This window comes from Jatropha curcas, chromosome 8 (genome assembly GCF_041381405.1).
Source record: "Jatropha curcas cultivar XTBG-Jc1 chromosome 8, XTBG_Jcur_1.0, whole genome shotgun sequence".
Lineage (NCBI taxonomy): Eukaryota > Viridiplantae > Streptophyta > Magnoliopsida > Malpighiales > Euphorbiaceae > Jatropha > Jatropha curcas.
The window spans coordinates 8,502,422-8,521,930 of NC_143158.1; the positions used below are offsets into that span (position 1 = coordinate 8,502,422).

Below are 19,509 nucleotides of genomic sequence, written 5' to 3' on the forward strand. Positions count from 1 at the left end.
TTTTGGCTGTTAGCTAGTTTGGTTACAACTTATATCTGAATTTTAATTTATTTTTTACAAGCCATAATCAAATGTAATTCAAAATAATTAATTCTATTTTTAAGTTTTTAGTGTAAATATTATATTATGCATCATTTGATTTATTTATATTCACATAAAGAATTATTGCTATTCAACTATCAACGATTGATTAGTTATTGGTGAGTTTCGGATATCGAATAATTCACACCGTCGAAATAACATTCCTTTAATAAATTAAATTTAAAAATACATTTGATTATATTACATTATATCACTTTTTATATTTAAAATGTAATATAATTTAATTAAATATATTTCATTATAAATATTACAGTATAAATGTATTTAATTTTATTATAAAAATATGTACTCCCTTCGTTACATTTTGTTTAGTTGTTATTCATTTTTTAGATTTTCCAAAATGTTTGTAAGATTTTTAAATTTAGATATGTAAATAAGTATTTTTTTTCCCTTAATAATCTTTATAATCATTTATTAAATGATTGACTTTTATTAATATCATAATGAGTTAAGGGTAAAAAAAAAGGTAAAATAATTTTTATTGACTAAATCCTTAATATGCGTGTTTTGTCAAACCATATAAATAAAATAGGACGGAGGGAGTAATTACATTGCATTACTAAAGGGAGTCCTAGATGTAAATAATGTTTAACTTTGAGTAACTTTTTATAAAAAGTTAAAAGTTAAGCGCTATTATAAATTAATATTTTATAAAACATTATCTTAAATTTTAAAAATTAATTCAAATGTTATATTATCGAGCAATATAAAAATGTTTTGACTGATCAATATGCTAAGAACTACTTAAAAAATTGTTGTGGATCGCAACGTAGAGTATTTTGTTAAAGCTGGTGAGGATTAGCAATACCATGATGATCAAATCATTTTTTTTTTTTTTTGTAAAGTTTGATGTACAAGGTCCGTCTTTTGGTCTTTTTAACGTGTGTTATGAATACAATTTTTTAGAACTTAGTTACTTTTTGTTATTTCTTAGATATTGTGATTTTGGGGTTGAATTGTTAATCATGTACTCTTATATTGTGCATTGCTCGAGGTCTATTGTGCTTGCAAAGTGAAAATGGAGACCAGATCTATAGTTGATACTTGATAATATTATTTTAAGTTCATTTTATTTTTAATAAAAAAAAGGTGACCGTTCTATTTGAAAAAATAAAAGAAGGTATTTCATTTTATAAAAAAAAAAAAAAAGAAAGGAATAACTCTTGCCGGATGAGGTGAGATGACAAAAATCATTTCCCCTTTAATTAGATGTCTCGAGCTCGAACCCTAAATATAGAGTCTCTTTAAGCGCTCGAGAACTCGAAAGAGAGCAAACCTTAAAATCAAAAAAAAAAAAAAAAAAAAAAAAAAGGAATAAACAAGGAATGCTGCCAGACCTGTTTTTATTATTAGGGTTGAAATTTTTTTTTGAAAGAAAAAAAAAATAAAATAAGGATTGAAATATAATTAATACTACTAATGAATTGAATCAGTAAAATAGAGTGTGTTTACCGCCGAATTCTATTATAAAAAGGTAATGCACATATGACGCGAACTTAAAAGAGAAAAAGAAAAATATAGTTAAATCACTTAGAAATTTTGAAAAAAAAATTGTTTTATAAATTTTTTAAATTTATACGTAATGTGTATTTATAATTTTTTTCTTTTGTTATCATAAATTTGTCCATATTAAAAAAATTTTCATTTTTAAAAAAGGAAAATCATTTTTCTTTATAGATTTAATTTTTTGTTTGATTAGTACTCCAAGCATAAAAAAATTTAAAAATCTTTTGAGAACAAAGAGAGTCTTAACAATAAAAGTATCGTCATATGAGAATAAATGAGCAACAATTTTTATATTATTTGGTGGTAAATGCATTACCCGATTCCGATTATAAATTAGATATTTAAAACCATTTAAACTTTTAATTTTATTACACAAATTCAATTATAATTTTTCATTTAATAGTTGAACACGTTTAACCTTTAAAGGATTTTTTTTTTTTAAAGAAAAATCAGTAAACCATAAGATTCTACTTTGATTTAATAAAAAATATAGCAACTATACTAAATATAATTATAGTACAAAGGAATAATTGTATTTGTTTAATATTTTTTGAATATTAATTAAATGGATACCACGTACGTATCCAAATTTTTTGAACTCAATGGAAATCTTACGGGGATAATTACTATTCGAATCTATTTCAAACATGTTTATAAAAATATATTAAAATCGGATCAAATCATATCGGGCACTCAATGAATCAGATAAAACTCTATTTCTAACGTTTAGCTAATAACTATTATGATAGGTAATTTCTAAACAGGGCTTTAGAGTTTGAATTCTCCTAACAACTCCATCAAGCAAAAGGGACTATATGGATTTTTTTTTTTTTTTTTAACCTTTGGAATCTCTCTACTATAATGTTTTTTATTTTTTCAGGAAAGAATTCTTACGGTTTTTAAAAAATGAAAATAAGGTAAATTCTAAAACACTGTTTACCTTGTCCCAAGCAATTATGATTGTGATAATGCAAACACAAACACTTGCCAGTTTATGTCGAAGGCACTTAAACTACCACTTGAAAGCCAACGGTAAAATCATGAGTCTTACACCCAAAAAAAAAAAAAAAAACGGCTTTCTTTGATATTAATTGCTTTTGAAATTTGGAAGGTTGACCTTGTTTTTATGTATTTCTGGTATTATTCTAAGTTAGATTGTATTCGTGAACAGCTTTTGAAGTAATTTTTAACGTTTTAATCAAAACGTTAAATGTTACTTTTTAAAATATTCGATAACGTAACGTTTGAATTAATTTTTAGAGATTAAAATAACGTTTTATAGAAAGTTAACTCATACAACGTCGTTTGACTTTTAGAGTTTTATGAAAAGTTATTCAAACAATTAATAGTTAAAAGCTACTAAAATAGTTAATAGCTACCAAAACAATTAAATGCTATTAAAACGGCTAACAGCTATCAAAACAACTAATTTTATCAAACAAATCGTTAGGATTGCTTTCAGTTGATTCTGTTCAACTTAAAAATCGAACTAAATCAAATTGTCCAAAAAATTGAATCAAATTAAATTGATACAATTTAGTTTGATTTTCCTTTTTAATTTTATTTTCAGTTTTATCAATTTAATTCTTAAAATTTTTTAAAAAATCGAATAGAATTAGAAAATTTTTGATTAGATTGATGCTTTTTGCTAGTTCTAGGCTCATACCTTGAGGGAAAGAAATCAAAATTGACCTAATTCGCTTCGTTTCAATCTGATTCAAAATTAGAAATCCCAAACTGATTCGAGTCCAAATTATTACCGAACCTATTTATTTGATTCTGATTCGAACTGTATCGTGGTCACTCCTGCAACAAAATCATAATTGTTGAACAATACGTATACTAAGATTTAGAATGGTTAAAAAAAAAAAAAAAAAAAACCTGATCGCTTTCTCTTCTCTCATTTTTCTTTATTAAAATTCTTGTTTTTTTCTCAATCAAAATACAAGAATCAAACATTTAGATATGGAGAGGAGTTGAATCTTGTCTTCTATGGAAGCTCTTGCAAATGTTTATCACATAAATAATAAATCTATTTTATTTATATTTTCATTATTTTCTTGTGTTTTAGTTTCATCTCGCGTAGCGTATGTGATTTCTGCATTTTATTTAGAGTATTTGTTTTTAATAAATGATGCTCTTTGCATTTTGGAATCTGATGGTGAAGCTTGTTTGTCAATTGGATATTCAAGTTCTTTATATTTATCATAAGCAACTAGTTTATGGATCACAAAGTTATGTAAAAGGTTGTGTTTGACAACAGTTTTTTAAATAACTTTTAGCATTTTAACCAGTTAAAACGCTAAACACTATTATAGTGTTTGGTGACACAACTTTTGTATTAATTTTTAGATGTTAAAGTAACGTTTTATAAAAAGTTAATCGTTGTAACATTTAACTTTTAAGGTTTTATAAAAAATTATTATCTACTCAAACAACTGACACTGCTAAAATAGCTAACGATTAATAAAATAATTAATTTTACCCAATAGGTCCAAAATATTCAAGGAGTTTGTTAGCTAGACACTTTGAAGACCTATCAATTTTTTCAAGTTCATTTTTAAATTTTTATTAGAATTGCTTATTAGATGAAGAAAGTCTGTTATACAAATTTATTTGACATATTTGTTCGTGAGAGGGGTCCTATCTCCCTGTATTTTTTTTTTTTTTGTTTTGTATTTCTTTGAATTACTCATGAAATTATAATATTTTATATTCAATACAATTTTTATTCCGAACATTTCAAATTGGAAACACTTGAAAATGAAAATGAGAAAGAAAAAAAAAACTGAGAAAAGTACAGTACAATTTGATGTTTGCGAATGCAAAAGCTGAAAATGAATGTGAAGTTACTATATGCAGCCTTATGCAATAGAAAAGTCATTACATTAATTGTCTCTTTTGTTAGCTAGGCATGCAATGGCCCACTGCATATAGCTGCCATTTGCCAAAGATAAGAGCTCTTATACCGACACATGAAATTTTTATTTATTAAATATTCTTTTCATTTTTCTTGTGGCCAACTGAATTTTTTTTTTCTTTCTTATTTTTTCCCCAAATTTTTACAGTTGTAAAATAAAATTATAAAAAAGGAAAAATAAGAAGAAAGGTGAAAAAAAGGGTTAAAAAGCTTTTACAGTTTCCACTTTCTTTTCAGTGTTTCAGACTCATTTAATGGAAATCTTTTTTCACTCTTTTTTGCTTTTTCATTTTTTTTATGAGTCCAAACAGTATAACTCACTTTCAATACGGAAATGCATTTTGTAAAATATTAATTCTTATTTAAATTCTTATTTTCTTAATTCTTACTCTCATCTCAAAATTGAACTTTAATATTTTAATTCTCTCCTGTGCATAAGACTAATACTCAGGTGTTGTTCGGCAACAATTTTTAAATTAGCTTTTATTATTTTGACTAAATTAAAATTCTATCTCTATTTAATTGTAGTTTTTAGTAACATAATTTTTATAATAATTTTTAAAAGATGAGAAAGTTTTTTTTTTATATAAAATGTTAAACACTGTTATTTCCGTTTCATAATACTTGTAAATTTGAGAAAATAGTTTGTTCCAAAATACTTGTCACATTGGTGATTTCAAGAAGTAATAAATATTTTTTTTTCTATATTTAGCCTTTGTATATGATTAATAATTAGTACTTCTATTTAATGGTTTTGTAGAGAATTACTATTAAATTAAGGATAGTATATTCAATTTACTCAATAATTTATTATAACTTAGATAAATTTAATGATTTTTTTAAGGAATGTGAAATTCCAAATGTGAAAAATATTATGAAACAAAAGTAGTATAACGTTTAACTTTTAGTGTTTAAATTTTTTATTATTATTATTTTTTTTGATAATTACACCCATAGTTTTTTTTTTTTTCCAAATTCAACTAATTAAACAATTAATATCTTTTTTTGTCATTTTAAGTTAAACAACTATTTGTACTGAACATTTCTAATTTAAACCATTATATAAATAACTACCATCTAAAAGCTAATAGCTAACAACTAATAGTTAATAAAATAACTAAGAGCTACTACAATAACTAACCATTATTAAAACAATTAATAACTTACATGAAAAAAAAAAAGCCTTTCAAAAAAAAAAAAAAGGATATCTAGCAATTTTACCTTTAAATTTTCTAATGTTTCTTTTATAAAAAAAATAATTAAAAATTCCCCAAATCTAAAGGTGATAATGTAAAGAAAAAGACTCAAATTGTGGTGGCTAGCTAGCAAAATCTTTTTGTCACTTTATACAAGACAATCATATACTATACATATGTGTGTGTGGTGCATTAGTGCTCAAAGAATGTGAAAAAGCCAAATTCTTTCACATAAACAATGCCTAAGTGGGTTTTAGCCAATTTGTAACACATTCTTAAAACATTTTCCAGTTTTCTATGTAATAATAAACCATATTAAAATACTTAGTGGGAACTTTGATTACCATCAACAAGAGAATCTAAAAGGAATTAATTAATTATTTATGTTTGACTTAGGAGCTAATTAATTGGATTTCAATTATATTGTTTCCTTTGAAACATTCAAAACAGTTTCTCCCTTTCTTAGTAGAATGTGTAATATAATTTCTTTCTTATGGGAAAAACAATGCCATCTGATCTAGATTTACATAGAAAAAGAGAATAAAATGTGAGGTTCTCTTGATTTCATTTTAATAGTTAATATAGTTAATCTAGCTTTATTCATTACTACTTTAGCATTTTAAATTATATCTATAGGAAACCTAGCTTTATTCATTACTACTTTAGCATTTTAAATTATAATTGCAGTTGACAACCTAGTTAGCCTAGTGTTTCTCTCAAAATTTAAAATGTAAAAGCTCTATTTTTCCTTTTACGGTTGGCCACCGAGGAACTCTCGCTGGTGATTATCCCTTTCTCTTTTTTATTTGTTTTTTTTGCAAATAATCCTCACATCTGTATATAGCTGTGAGTTATTTTTGTGTAAATATTGGGAATATGTTGTTACCCATATATTGAGATTTTATTCTCAGATTTAGTTCTGAGTTATTGTTATCATCATTATGATGATTTTATCTAAGGTCTTTTATTATTTATTCAGAAAGAAGTGTATATATCTTCTGTAATAAAAGGAATAAATTTGAAAATGATTAAATCAGACTTGTAGAAAGACATGGAGTCGAACAGTATCTATGAATAGTCAACAAGTGGAGTAAGTGATCGCCTATGACACAAATATTATGTTCTATAAATTCGATCAGATACTTCAAATCAAGGTCGTATTTTTTTATTCTTTGTATAAGTGGTTTATTAGATTTCTTTAAAAAATATAGAAACATATTAATTTGTATCCCATATCTGTATACAGTTTTCTGTTAATGAAAATTCTAATTTGATTTCTTCTGGAAAAAAAAAAAAAAAAACATGATGCCTAGATGTGTTGCATTTTTTATCCATATTAATGCACAATCCTATGTAGACAACAAATAATTTGTAAATTTAAATTAATTAAATATCTATTACATAGTTGAAAGTTTTAAAAATTATTATTGCAAATGTTACGCAAATTACATATTAAATTAATATTTTATATGTAAAAATTTAAAATTTTAAAAATTATTAAAGTTAGCATAAAAAGATGTGTAATGTTACTAAAATATGCAAATTTAAGTGTAAGATAAATTACTCATAAAACTCAGGATATCACACGGCTAAAAATTCAAAATTTTAAGGATAAATTTATATATTCAGCGCTCAATATTTGATACCGCATTCTAAAAACCCCTTACTATCATATAGTGCGTATATTTAGGAATCCCATTGATATCATTTATGGACATTATAAATTAGTTTGAATTAAAAAATTGTCATGTTGAATGCTAAAGCATTGGCGTTATCTTCAGTTTTTATATTTGGAGGGACAATTAAAAAAGAGAAAAAATAAATAAAATAAAAAGCATTGAACGTTCATTAGCTAATTACAAAGGATAGCTATTATTAGTTTTTGCTTAGAGAATATATGTACCTAACCAAAATAAATGCATGATTTTGTTCCTTGTTGTAATGACAATAGCTATTCTGATCATTTCCAAGGGGAAATCTCAAAAATGGCAACTAATTTAGAATTTTCTTAGAGGTAGTTTTTTTTTTGGAAAGCTCTTAGAGTAGTCATGGCCATATTACGGTTCCGGGAACCGGAACCGTCGGTTCGAACCGGCCCGGAAGCGTAACCGAAACCGGTGAGAACCGGAACCGGGACGAACCGGAATCAAAACCGAAAAAATTCGGTTCGATTTCGGTTCCAGCAAATGAGGAACCAGAACCGGCGGTTCCAGAGAACTGGTCAGAACCGGACTAGAACTGTTGGTTCGAACCGGTTCGAACCGGCGGTTCTAGCCGTTGTAATTGTCAGATTTTTGCATTTTTTTTAATCGAACCGGCGGTTCTAGCCGTTGTAACTGTCAGATTTTTGCATTTTTTTTAATTTGTTGTGAAATGTCTTAATTACCCCTCCCAACAGCCATAAACGGCTATATAACGGCTAGTTTCAAGGGTATTTTTGGAAAAAAGAATTTTTGGATTTATTATAAATACCTCATTTTATTTACAAATTCATTACAAAAAAATCTCAACTCTCTCTACTTACTCTCTCTACAATATACTACACTCTCTACTTACTTTCTCTACAATATACTACACTCTACTCTATATTATTCATTTATTCTTCTCTACTCTACAATCTCTCTTATTAAGTAATTATTCTCTCTAATTTTTTTTATTCAATTTTCCAAATTATATTTTATTATCATATAATGGCAAGTGGAGGAAACTCAAATTCGGGTAAGGGCAAGGGAAAAATTGGAGAATCATCTATCCCTACAAACGATATCTATGATATGATTCCCGACCAATTTAATTTTGAGGGTTTTCCAAATGAAAATTTGGATATTCCAACTCAAGAATCCGAATTTAATGAGCAATTTCAAGAAGATGAAGAGCAAGAGTAAGAGTAACGAGCAAAAATTGTTACAAGAGCAAGACAAAGTTCCGACATATTCTCCATTCATTTCACAAAAAAATTCAAAGATGAGAAAATGTACGATGTAATTTGCAATTATTGTGGAAAATCTTATAAATTTAAACAAGCGGGCGGCTATGGATCATTTTGGAAGCATTTGGAGACAAAACATCCAACAAAAATAGGAGTTGATCGGTCTCAACAACAAATTTCCGGGTACACTTCTAACCTTTCTTTATTTAAATATTCTGAAAAAATACAAAAAGAAGAATTAGCAAAAATGATTTCTATGGAACATTTATCTTTTAGTTTTGGTGAAAAAGTAGGTTTTAATAATTATTGTCAAAAAGCTTTAAATCCTTGTGCTAAAAGAGTACCAAGAAATACTGTAAAACGAACTATTATTTCTTTATATAACAAAGGAAAAAAAGAGTTAGAGCTTTTATTTTCTCAATTGAAAATTCGTGTTTCAATTTGTTGTGATATTTGGAGTGATCATTGGCAAATGCATTCTTATATGGGTATTACATGTCATTGGAATGATGATGATTGGAAAATTCAAAAAAGAATTATTGGTTTTCGTGTTTTTGATGATAAACATACTGCAAATAATATTTATAGAGTAATTGTTTCAATTTTAGATGAATATAAGTTGACAAAAAAAATTTTTTCAATTTCATTTGATAATGCTTCTGCAAATACTAGATCAATTATTGAACTTAAAAAAATTTGTGAACCAAATATTGGTGGTAAATTTTTTCATATAAGATGTGCATGCCATGTTTTAAATTTATGTGTACAAGATGGTTTAAAAATTCTTGATTCTTTTATTTCTCCAATTAAAAAAGCTATTTCATATTTATGGACACATCCCCAAGTGATGAAAAGTTGGGCTAAATTTTGTAAAGAAAATAATAAAAGACTAAAACGTTTTTCAAGGGATGTCCCAACTCGTTGGAATTCGACGTATGAATTACTAAATGAGTCTTTTTCTTATAAAGAATTATTATGCTTTTTTGTTACTAATAATATTGAGGATATTAATTTATATCCACAAAATTGGGAGATTTGTGCAAAAATTTTAGATATTTTAAAAATTTTTAATGATGCTACCTATAAATTTAGTGGGGTTTATTATCCCACATCTAATTTATTTTTACCTATGTGTATTAATATTGTTACTGCACTCCAAAAATTTCAAAATGATGATTTATTAAAAGATTGTATTTTTTCAATGAAAAAAAAATGGTTATCTTATTTTAAAAATATACCACCTCTTTATCTTGTTGCTATTGTATTTGATCCTAGATGTAGAATGAATGTTTTATGTGATTATTTGACTATTTATTATGATGTATTAAATCTTGATGTAGAAGATAATATTAATATAAATGTAGTAACGCATGAAGTTAAACAAAATATTATGCAATTATATAATGAATTTGTTCAAGTTTCGACTTCATCTACTTCTACTTCTACTTCTTCTCAATCTAATATTTCACAATTTCCAACACAAAGGGTAAGTGGTGTTGGTGTTGCTCAACAAGTTTTATTGCAAAGACAAAAAAGAACAAGGGAATTCAGTTCTATTTCTGAATTTGATAATTATTTAACAACTTTTTTTGAGTTTGGTGATGATTATGCAGATACAGATTTTCCAATTTTAGATTGGTGGAGTCATCACGCAAATACTTTTCCAATTCTTTCTTTACTTGCAAAACAAATTTTAGCAGCTCCGGTCTCCACTGTTGCGGTTGAACAAGCTTTTAGTCAAGGAGGAAACATACTTGATGAAACACGATCTCGTATGACACCCGATTCACTAGAAGCACAAGCATGCGTGGATGATTGGACCAAAGCCGAACTAAGAGCCCAAGAAAATCCAAAAGAAAATGAAGATTTATTTGATTTATACGATGGGTCCTCAATGGGAACATCAACCGGTAGTACAAATAGCGATTAAGGTAAAAGGGGTGAAATTGATATAAAGTAAGTAAGAACTACGTGGGCTTTGATTCCTCTAAACCCCAAGAGGATACGTAGGCAACTTAATTTTTTTTTTTAAACAAAAAAAAAAAAATTAAGTTCAAGCCCAATTTTTTTTTTAAATTATGTTCAAACTTTAAAAAAAAAAAATTCAGTTGAATTTTTTTTAAAAAAAAATAATTATGTTCAACACTCAACAATTCAAGTCTTTAAAAAAATAAATTTAATTGAAGTATTTTTTAATTTTTTATGTGTATTTTTTAATTTTTTATGTTCAAATAATTTTTTTTAAACCGGTCTTCAAAATTTAAAATTTTTTAGGTGTATTTTTTAATTTTTTATGTTCAAATAATTTTTTTTTAAACCGGTTTCAAATTTTAAAATTTTTTAGGTGTTTTTTTTAATTTTTTATGTTCAAATAATTTTTTTTTAAAACCGGCATTCAAAATTTAAAATTTAAAATTATGCGATTTGCCAGAAAATCAATCGGAACCGTCGGTTTTGTAATCGGATCGGAACCGGACGGTTCCAAACCGGAACTGGAACCGGACCTTTTCGGTTCGGTTCCGGTTCCGGAACCGTGGCCAAGTCTATCTTAGAGTATATTTAAATAGTTGCATTCACAATGAAGGTCAATTTCTTTTAGTTGACAATTGAGAAATTTCTTTTAGGTTTAGGATGTAAGGGTGGCTTGATAGGGGTTCCAAACTTGTCTAAAAGGATATTTGATTTAGCTGAATTATGAAAGTGTAAGTGATATGTACCTAACCACCTATAATTAGCAGTTGAAGACTGATAAAAATCCTAATCAGCTGTTATTTCTATTTTATATATATTTTAATTTATACAATACATGATAATATATAAAAATAATTAAAATTTTGATAGCCATTTTACATTTTTAACAATTATTAGCTATAAGCTATTAGGTTTGAATCCCCTCCCCTAATATTCAAAAAAAAAAAAAAAAAAAAATCAAGTAAGATCTTAAATATATGCGTGATATAAATGGGGCTCTAAAGTTGTGGTTTGATTAAAATTCAGCAAATTTTGGCTCAATAAAGATGTCATTTAACCAACGGCGAAACTAGGCGTGGTCAGCAGTGCCCCCTCCCCCAATTTTAATTTTCTTTTGAAATTTACTTTATAAAATATAGAAATTTTTACCTTTTACTTATAAAACATTGATTTTTTTTAGATATCACTCCTCTAAGTGTTGAAAAAAAAAAAACTTTGCCCCCTCTAATCATTTTTTTGGTTCTGCCACTGCATTTAACACTCCCCTTGCAAAAAAAAAAAAAAAAAAAAAAAAAAAAAAGAAGGAAAAGATGCCATTTAACAATACCAATTTAATTTTATTATTTGCTTAGCATTTAAACTTCTTTCCCTTTTTTCTACAAAAAGTATGTTTATTTTTTTATATATATACCCTGCTTTGTCTAACTATTAATTTAATTAGATTGAATATTGCAAACAAAAACTTTATATGATTCCAACTAGTTTGAAACTTAAATTTAGTTGTTCTTGATCCAATACATCAATTGCCTCTTAAATTTGTGCATAAAAGTCCTATGGCCCTTATATTTTAGAAATGATGTTGTGGCCTCCTAAACCTATTTTTATTATAATTTATACACGTTTGGTGAGAGCCAAAAGCATCGAGTGAATGAAACGCACGATGCTTGGATTAGTGACAAGACAACTAGTAATTAGGTTGCATAGTGGATGCCATCTCACCTAATTTAGAATCCTGTTCTCTTTCTTTTTGTTTTGTTTTTTTTTTTTTTTTTTCTTAAAACTTCGAAAAAATGCAGAAAGCTTTGCATTGAAAAATCTAATCCTGCAATATTTTTGATTTTGTGTTTGTTCCATTTTTGATTTTTTGTTTGTTCCATTTTCGAGATATTAATAACATTAATATAAGGCTGAGCTTATATAACAAATGTCAAGCTAGCCTCTAATCGCATCCTTTGCCGGAGTTCTTGTGAAAGTTTGAAGAACTCCCCTTGCGCTTTTGCTGCAATAAGATCCGTAGCTATTGCTTTCATTCCTTGGCTTATCCATTTCACTAAGCCTTTTCCTGGATCTCTTTGTCCAAGTGAGTCCCATTTTGATGTAAAGACTTCACATTTATATCTTTTTTCTTTTCCTTTTCTCTTCCGTCTTGAATTAAAATGATCTTTTTACTTTCCATGTTGTTGGAACTAGCATCTCTTGAATTGTTGTTGGATTTTGAAATAACAATAAATTTTTTAGGAATTTTTCTTTTCTTGATATTGATTTTGGGTTTGGTGGTGTCATTACTGTTATTCAAAATGCAAATTTAAAGTTTTGAAAGAGATGGATATTAGTTATTGAAGAAAAGCAAGTGGAATTTAATGGAGAAAGAGAAAATGCAATAGGTTGCCACATAAGATGCTCTTATGTGACCAAATGAATCATTCCATGCATGTATTTTACATTCTATTTTCTTACATGGCCAGATATATGCATAAATTATATATAAAAAAAGTTTAGGGGTTATTTCTAAAGTATAAGGGACCACAAGACTTTTAAGCACAAATTCAGATGGCAATTGATATATTCAGCTGTTGTTATTGCTACTTAACATTCTAAACATTAATCTCAAAACTTTGAGTTTTCAAATTAAATGAAAATAATTTTAAGTATTATGTAGTGCAATGTTATTTTAGTATTTTTATATTTAAAGAAAATTTTGGATTATATTTGAAAATATTATATTATTAAGTATATAAGTGTTTATCATTGATTAAATTCTAGAGTTTTCAAATTAAGTGATATTAAAATAAATGTTCATAATTTTTAGACCTATAATCTAATGGTTATGATTAATTCACTTAAAATACCCTGAACTTTACGATTTGTAACGATTGTATTTATTTTGACCTTAACCACCTAAACACTTCAATTTCAAATTTTTGTAATAATTGTACTCCAATTTCACAATCTAGATAAAAAAATAATAAAAAATAAAAACAGTGGGACCCACTCTGACACATGAGTTAACCTAACCTAGCTTCGGTAAAAAATTAAGATGCGGCAATTTCATTTAGATGAGAAATCTCTCTCATCTCTCTCCTTCCTTCACCATCCTGTTTCAAATCCCTAAACCTAATTTCTCAATCTCCTCAATTGCATTGCATTTTCCTCAAATTCGACCTCTAACCAAAATTCCTCTTCAGTGGTGATTATTGTTGAATATAGAGTTGTAATGAAGAAGAATAAAGATAGGTAAATCCCCAAAAAAATCTTTTTCGTTTATAGAAAACCATTTTGCGAAGATGTCAGTGGTAGCATGTCAACATCATCAGAACCCTTAGAAAAAAATTGGGATCTCATAGGACTCAAGATATTGAATTACTAAGTTATCTGAGTGGGGGAAGAGAGTTGTACCATGATCTTGTTAGAAGGCAGCAATCTCGCTGGAGTAAGAACTTGAAAAAAGCCAATAGACAGAGTAGATAGGAGAGATCTATGTAAGAGGGAAAGAAAATCAAAAATGGATTCATCATTAAGCAATTAAAGGGCTACGGCTTTCGCGGGCAATCAAGGCACAGATCCCTAGCTTGTCTCCAGTTTCTTCTAATAAAAAACAGGTTCATCGGTGAAGTTCAATTTCTTTATTGATCTCTTTGTTTTCTCTTCAATTTATTCAATCATAAGATCTTTGTACAAATGGATTTGAAGCACAAGGAAAGCAAAAAAGAAAGTTTGATTCAATTTAGAGAGGGAGGAGTGTAAATTAAGTTATTTCATGACAGTTTAATAAGTAAAAGATGGGTGATCTATCCACATTTGAGCCAGTTTCTAGGTGTTAAAACTTGTTTTGAGTGCACCTCTTTCAATTTATCCGGTTTGAGATGTGTATGCTGATTATTTTTCATTGTGCCCAGAGTTCAATAAGCCATGAGAGAAAAAGAATGATGCTTTTAGGGTTTTGTGAGTGTCTAATAAAATGGTGCTTTCCAACTTGACATGGCTTGAGTAAGGCTAACTCATGTGTCAAGAGTGGGTCTCGCCGTTTTTATTTTTTATTCATTTCTTCAACTCAGATTTTAAATTGGTGTTCAATTATTATAAAAGTTTAAATTGGAGTGTCGAAGAGGTTAAGGTCAAAACGAGGTACGATCATTACAACTCACAAAATTCAAAATATTTTAAATGAATTACTTAATGGTTATCATTTTTGAAAAAAAGAAAACAATATAAGAAATAAATGAACAATGATTGATTGGTATAAAATGAACCAATCATCATATAGAAGGTAGGGACCAATTAGATAAGGGAGAGATAGAGGAGTTGTTTGGGCTATATCCGCAATTTTTGGATCCTTACTAATTAGATTAGCTAAGGATAAAATGTGGAGCTAAAGTATCTTAAGAAAGTTTATGATTTGCCACTTTTTTGTGTTTCTAAAAAACTTGATGCTGTTAACAAAGTAAATAAAGAGCAATTTAGACTTTATGATTTGCCATAGTCCAAATTAAGTAATTTTATCTATTTAAATAAAACACTTAAAATAGAAACTTTGTTTATATAAAAAAAAAATTAGAGTTAATATATTCTTTGCATTAACTTTATTTTATTTTATTTTTTTATCATTGTCAATATATATATATATATATATATATATATATATATATATATATATTAATTTTCTAAATATTCACCCATGAAAAACATGCAAGTAAGTTTATCAAAGTTAATAAAAAAAAAAGTTTTATCTGAAAGTTTATATTATATAGTATATATTTCATAATTTCATAAATTTAAATTAAAAATACAGGCATTTGGGATTCAGCTGACTGGTAGCTTGCACGCCGTGGCCGTGAGTGTAAAGTTGGATTACAGTTCCAAAGAAACAACCAAGAAATGTACTCTTTTTCTCTGATACTTCACTTAAATGTTATCACAACTCAAAATTCTGAATGCCATTTCTTGTGATATTCTTAAATGCTATTGCCATTGCTCACAAGCAAAGTCACGTATGATTAAACAATGTGAGTGTACATGTCTATTATTCCGTCGATTTACTTTTATCTATCATTTTTAAATTACGTTTATCCAAAATTATTTCTTTTTTTTTTTTTTAATTAAAGAGTGCTATTTGATATAACAAGTATTCTTTATAATTTTCTAAAACTTATTTTATTATTTCTTTATTATACTCCTTTTTTTATGTACGGTCTTTATAGTTGTAAAATACAACTAGTTTCCTGTCTTTTAGAAAATAGATTAAAATTTCCTTGTAGTTTACTCCGTTAGACTATAAAGTCATTTCGTTCAATTTTTGCATCTTTTCCGTTAAGTATATTTTGAAATGACGAAAAATACCCTATTTATTTTTAAAAATATAGGGATGGACTACTTATATTTTTCAAACCATAGAGATCGTATTGTAATTTTTTTGATATAATATTTTAGTATCTTTCGTTTTCCCTATATATTTTCTTGTTAACTTAATAGAAATATGCAAAAATTAGACGAAATGACCTAGCAGTATAATGAAAGTAAAACATAGGAAAAATTTGGTATATTTTAAAAAAGAAAATATCGGAGTAGTCGTATTTTTCTAAGCATATGAATAGTCTTGTAAATTTTTTTTTTCTTTTCTTATATCATAGGTGTCTCTAGCTCATTAAGCTAAAATTAATTATGCTCACGCCACATCAAGCCCATAAAAGGGAAGTGCTCAAATAAAGATTTTCTACATTTATAAAGATCAAACATTCGACATTTTGCTTAAGAGATTTGCATCCTTTTCACTCAGACTAATCCTGTTAATCCTTTATCTTAATTTTAGTGGCATACTAAGGAGAGAGAATTTTTAAGATTGAAGTAATTTTCAAAACTTTTTACCAAAATTAATTTTCAAAATCATTTGTTTATTTATTTTATGCTTTGTTTATTTTTTACTATTGTTATTAGTTTGGGATTAAAATTTAGTTGTTATAATGAAATAATTAGGTGAGTTAAAAAGTAATCTAATCAAATTTTTAAACAATATTTTGTTATTCTGTAGTTTTGATCCAACAATGAAAATTCATCCATATAAATGAATTTTTAAAAATGTGCACTTTCTTTCCATAACTTACCAGCATCAAGAAGGTTGCAGAAAGAAGTGATGAATCTGATTGGGTGTTCATCTTCTTTATTGTCCTGTACAGAACATTATTCAAAATGTAACAACCAGAAATATAATTCACATAGAATAACATTTGAAAAAACAAAATGAAACTGACACCATAAATCATATAAGCTTGATTTCAAGAGGTAAAGTCAATACTGAGTTTCAATCTACCCAAATTCGTGAATGAATACTTGTGCCCGAAAACAGCAAAATCATACTGGGATTTTCATTTCACGGGGTTTTTTTTTTTTTTTTTTTTTTTTAATCCTTAGAATTAGTATAGACTTCCATTTTCCAAGTTGTAAAATTGTTCAAATTGTAAATGGCTTACTAACTTCAACCTAAAACTCCAAAAAATTACAAAGAGAGAGTGGGACAAAAGCATGTGAGCAGAGCAATCATAATACAAACCAAAGCAAACATTCATAGGATGTCGAGAATTCAGAATTTCAGATTTCAGCCTTGTAAATGGCTTACTAACTTCAACCAAAAACTCCAAAAAATTACAATTTTCAAAAACCAATTCTTTAAGATAGAATTTGACAGTGATTTTTTGCAAGTATATGAAAATCGCAACAAGTAATATAGATGAGTAGAGTATCGTTTCCACATAGATTATATACAAAGTACCAAAATTATGTTAATCTATTATTATTTAAACGGCAATAAGGAGAATTATTTTAAGAAATTAAATTAAACAAATAAAAGAGAACAAAAAGAAATCAAGCAACAATATTTGACGAAAAGAAATCAAGGATTTAAAGCTACTAGGGATTTTGACTTCACTTAATTCTATCCAATTTAATAAATTAGTTTGATAATCAATTTTAATTGTTTAAGTAGGGAAAACAACCCTAAAATCACTAACAAGTTCTCTCGATGTATTGTTACTTATTTTAATCCAGTCTAATTACCTATCTTCCAATGGTGCAACCAAACATGAATTAAATCATTAAGTTTTATGGTTTGTTTATGAATTCATAACTTAATATCATTAACTTATGAAAACCCCTCATGAGTCAAACCATATAGCTTCCACATCAAGTTATTATTCTCATATAATTTATTATTCTATTCATATCAAAAACCCTTCTCTCGATAGTGATCAATGAAATTAATCAATCCAGGGAAGAAACTCTGCCTGGAAGCATTAAGTTTAATACTAAATTATATCATAAACAAGAAAAAGCAAATCTAATATTATAAATTGAAATCAAAATTAAGCTACATCAAATCCCTAGTATGAGAGTTTAGTTCGACATAGTAATTAAATAAAGCTCAATTAAACTTGGAAATATTTTCATAATCAACATGAATATTGAAAATAAAACAAGAAAAGAGTTTAGAAATAAAACTAGTTAATGATTGGCTTGGGTGGCTTCCTTGAATCTTGACACAAATCTGGAATACTTGAAGTCTTGGTCAGAGAGAAAACAATAGAACAAAAGATGGAATATACAATGAATCGATACGTCTTTATGCTAGTCTCTCTATTTATATAGACTTTCTGGAATATCTTCGTTTAGGAAAGTGAATTTTTATTGAAGAGGATATCTTTTAGGGATAGAAAACTGTTTAAGTTTTGCATTTCTTTCCAAATAGGACTCTTTCAGCGTCTAGATAGGAGTTAAGACGGTTTTCTATAAAAATCCTACAAATTTTCTCAAGATAAAGTGAAATATGATTAAAGGAAGCTTTATACAAAAACATAAATAAAATTAAATAAAAACTAATTAAAGTAATTAAAAATACTAAAAATCCTAATAAAAATTATATTAAAACACTATAAAAATAACTCTTATCAGAATTAAAACAGATCAGTATTTCTGAAGTTAAATTTAGTTAGCATATATCATATATACCTATCTCCTTGCGCACTGCTCTGTAAAATCAAGATTCCACTGGGTAACTCTTTTCATGGAATCCTATATAAAAATATATCAATCATAAAAAAAAAATAGAAAAAAGAAACGTTCTGTAATTGTGTTAATTGTGAAAAAAGATAGGAAATCTGATAGTAATTGTGGAAATCGTTCATTGCCAAGGAGACCTAGAAAAAGTCCAGATTCAATTGAAAAATTACCTGCTTTAGCGTTAGTGTAAAATGTGTGAGACGATTGCCACACCTCTAGATGCAACCTCTCTCTCTTTCTTCATTGTTGAGCCTAGAGGACAAATAAAAACATCAGCGCCAGGACGGTGATGCAGCGGCAAGAAGGAGAAGGGCACAGCACAAAAAGAGAGATGAGTTTGTTTGACAATTGGCAGATACCTAGTTAAGTAGAAAATATTTATGAGATCCTTTAAAAAAAAAAAGTAAATATTTATGACAATCTCTCTTTTCAAAATCTAAAATTTCCTTTCAAATTCTGTTAGTTGAGATAAATGCAAAAGCTAAAAACCTATAGGATTTCACTTTGTATAGAAATCGCGACGTTAGAATTGAAGAAAGTCTATTGATTCTCCTTTATTTATATATATATATATATATATAATTATAAGAGATCTGAATTCGAGTCATCTCGACTATAAAAGTTTGAGTCAAGAAAATGGCTTCCAATAAATAAATAAGTTAATGTTCAAAATTCTATTGCAAAATATTTAGAGTCCATTTGGAATAAATGAATTCATTTGAAAATCCAAAATGTTGTGTTTGGAATGAAAAAAATACAGATTTGAATTCTACGAATTGAATTCTATGGAATTGAGTATGCCTAACTCAAACTCTATTAAAATTGATGGAATTTGTAAA

The 19,509-nt window shown here is 27.1% G+C and overlaps 1 long non-coding RNA gene across 1 annotated transcript; it reads right to left on the bottom strand.

Moving 5' to 3' along the window:
• Positions 1-16,622: 16,622 nt before the first annotated feature.
• LOC110009184 (uncharacterized) lies at positions 16,623-19,178 on the bottom strand. The gene is made up of 3 exons (XR_002284050.3): positions 18,841-19,178; positions 18,620-18,682; positions 16,623-16,786 (listed from the first exon to the last, which is right to left on the bottom strand). It is a non-coding gene; the product is annotated as an uncharacterized LOC110009184 (long non-coding RNA).
• Between the last annotated feature and the right edge of the window lie 331 nt (positions 19,179-19,509).